Here is a 2,810-nt window from a genome sequence, read left to right as displayed (position 1 = left end):
AAGTGTACCCTCTGCTTCTCGCAGCATATATAGAGGTGTGCAGAAGAAAGTTTTTGGATTTCTACTGGGGCTCCAGACGTCATTTTCAGAAAGAAGCAAGATTTCCCCACAAGATCAGCCTACAGGAGGAGTAGAGCTGGAATCTGAGAGGGTTTTATCAGTCAGATCACCTCCTCATATAATATCAGCAAGAATCCAGAATAATTTAGACTCTTGTACAGATGAGGTTATTGGCAAAGTTGTGGAGTTATACAAGAGTGAGCTACTTCTGCCAAGCTCCTCTGAAGTTCCTCTCCACAGCTCAAAATCACTTCCAGAACAGCCTTTCAGACTGATAACTGTTAAGCCTAAGAGCTTCCTGACCGATGCAGTTAATAATCTTTTAATGGGTGCTGCTAGACAGAGAATCTCTCACAAATCCATCAGTACTGAAGAAAATGAAAATACTTCAGAGAGAATTCAAGCCACACCAACCACCTCCCACCACAGCATGTCTAAAACTTCTAGAAAAACTCCAAGCTCGTCAGTATTTACTGTGTCAGAGAGAACTACTGACCCTGAGTACGACGTGATTGAGAAGTCTGATTCTGCTGCTGAAACTGTAGCAGTGCCCCAGCCTCAGTCTCTCCAACAGACGAACCAACTGCAACATCCGATTTCTGATGAAACCATACGATGTCATGCAGATAGACTAACCAACTTTGAGGTTCTCAGACATATAAAAGGGCCATCACGTGTTTGGAAACGTTCCTCAGACTCTGTTCTAGATGCATCTTGGGTGAGGAAGAATCTGCTGAGGGATCCAGTCCAAGTACCTTCATCGCTAGTCTGCGTTTTTGTAGATGAATCAGTTAAGACCTTACTCCTACACTTGCTAAGTCTGAACTCAGCAAGTACAAGGGCAGGTTCTAAAGGCCAGGACAGACATTCAGACAAGTCAGCTGGCTCACAATGTGCCGTCACTGATTCAGAAAGCCGTTTGACTAAGGCGCTCACAGACTCACAGAGCAGAATAGAGGATCCTCTGTTATTGCTCGTGGATTCTGAGCAAACTAAACCTGAAAGGAGTCAGGACGTCTCTCCATTGGATTTCAAGTCACCTGCTGTGTCACCCACAACCTCAAGCAGGGCTGGCAGTAAGATGGTGAAAGAGACGTTGGATAATCACAGCATTTCTAACAAGGATTATGAAACCTACTCTTCCAGCTCCAGCCCATTAAATGACCACCGTTCCTCGGATCCAAACCCTGTGGCTGTGAAAAAGAGCAGTCGAGGATTTCATTTCATTCTGTGTAAAAAAGCTCCCGTCTTCAGTCCTGGAGTAAAGGTAGTGGACTTTTTAATTATTAATAACTGGATGATCAGAAATCATACTAATCATATGAGTTGCTACATTATGAAGTATTGTGTTAAATATAAGACTGTGTGTTATTGTTGTTAATGTTGTTTTTTTCTGTTTTCTTTGTTAAATGTTTGATCATCTAGAAATCAAGTAAAGTTTGTCCTGCTGGCATGATGTCTGACCATCATCAGTCTACCTCGTCCTCTGGAAATCTTCAGAAGTGTAAGTACATGAAACAATACACACAGAGCCGTTAATTCACAGTGGACGTGCTCAGACCAGTGTGTCATAAGCTGAGCCTCACAGTGTTGCTCTTTTATTCTTCTATACGTAATGTAGAATATAATAGAATTAACTGGATGTTGACTGTTTTGTCATTTGCTGTTGTTCTGATTTCTCTTTTGCAGCTGAACAGAGAGAATCAGCCTTTAGGAAAACACGCAAACGTCTGTCCAGGATCTTCACGGCCATCCGCAAAGCACTGCCCAACCCCTTCCAGTGCATGACTCCACCATCTTAAGCACTTAGCACAGGAGTGCTCAATCCTGGTCCTGGAGATCTACCACCCTACAGAGTTTAGCTCCACCTTTAATCACACCTGATCCAGATAATGAAGACATTCAGGAGCACCTGAACATTAGAGGCAGGTGTGCTGGGTCTGAAATCTACAGGGTGGTAGATCTCCAGAACCACGATTGAGCACCCTTGATTAAGCATGTGTCTTAATAAATGCATTGCAGCAAAGCCATGTGTGTTTTTCATTTGACACATTCTTCTTCTTCTTCTTCTTCTTCTTCTTCTTCTTCTTCTACTTCTTCTTCTTCTTATTATTATTATTATTAGTTTGGGTAGTACATAGACAGATGTCCCGTGTTGAAATCAGTCTATTTACACTGTCCAACAGGTTCTAGATGTTAAGTAGGAAATTACGTGGTACAAACTCCACAGTACTGTGCAAGTATTCCAAATGTCATACACTCATATGATGTAGCTGTTTCTGCTGATTCTTTAACTTTTACTCCAGAAAATCTTTGTATTTCATGCTGTTATTTTACGCCATATTTGATGTTTACATATATCAGTACTTGGAGGTGTTTCAATTTTCCTTTTTTTATTTATCTTAATAATACTAATACTACCACTACTGACATTACTACTACTAATAATAATAATCTATAGTTGTATAGAACTTTTCTTGCTTCAGGCCATCTATAAAAAGGCGCCTCTTTTGAAGTTGCTTTATTTGCAAAGGCACAATGTATAAGCAAGAGGGGACATGTGGCTAAATAAAGACAGAAAAACATGAATGTGGTTCAATAATCATTTACACTGTCTGGAATAAATGAATTAGACACAGCAATGTCAGAACAATGGTTCTATATAGCACCAAAAAGGTTCTTCTATTGTTACAATTTCAAACAATGGAAAAACTCATTTTGTTGCAATATAGAAACATTTTCAAAAAGTT

The 2,810-nt window shown here is 40.3% G+C and overlaps 1 long non-coding RNA gene across 1 annotated transcript; it reads left to right on the top strand.

Moving 5' to 3' along the window:
- The first annotated feature begins 1,196 nt into the window (after positions 1-1,196).
- On the top strand, positions 1,197-2,009 carry LOC118820897. The gene is made up of 3 exons (XR_005008290.1): positions 1,197-1,327; positions 1,486-1,564; positions 1,750-2,009. It is a non-coding gene; the product is annotated as an uncharacterized LOC118820897 (long non-coding RNA).
- Positions 2,010-2,810: the final 801 nt, after the last annotated feature.

Source organism: Colossoma macropomum, unplaced genomic scaffold (assembly GCF_904425465.1).
Source record: "Colossoma macropomum unplaced genomic scaffold, Colossoma_macropomum, whole genome shotgun sequence".
NCBI classification, from domain to species: Eukaryota; Metazoa; Chordata; class Actinopteri; order Characiformes; family Serrasalmidae; genus Colossoma; species Colossoma macropomum.
Note: the sequence above shows the minus strand (reverse complement) of the source record. Positions and strands in the feature narration are given on the sequence as shown.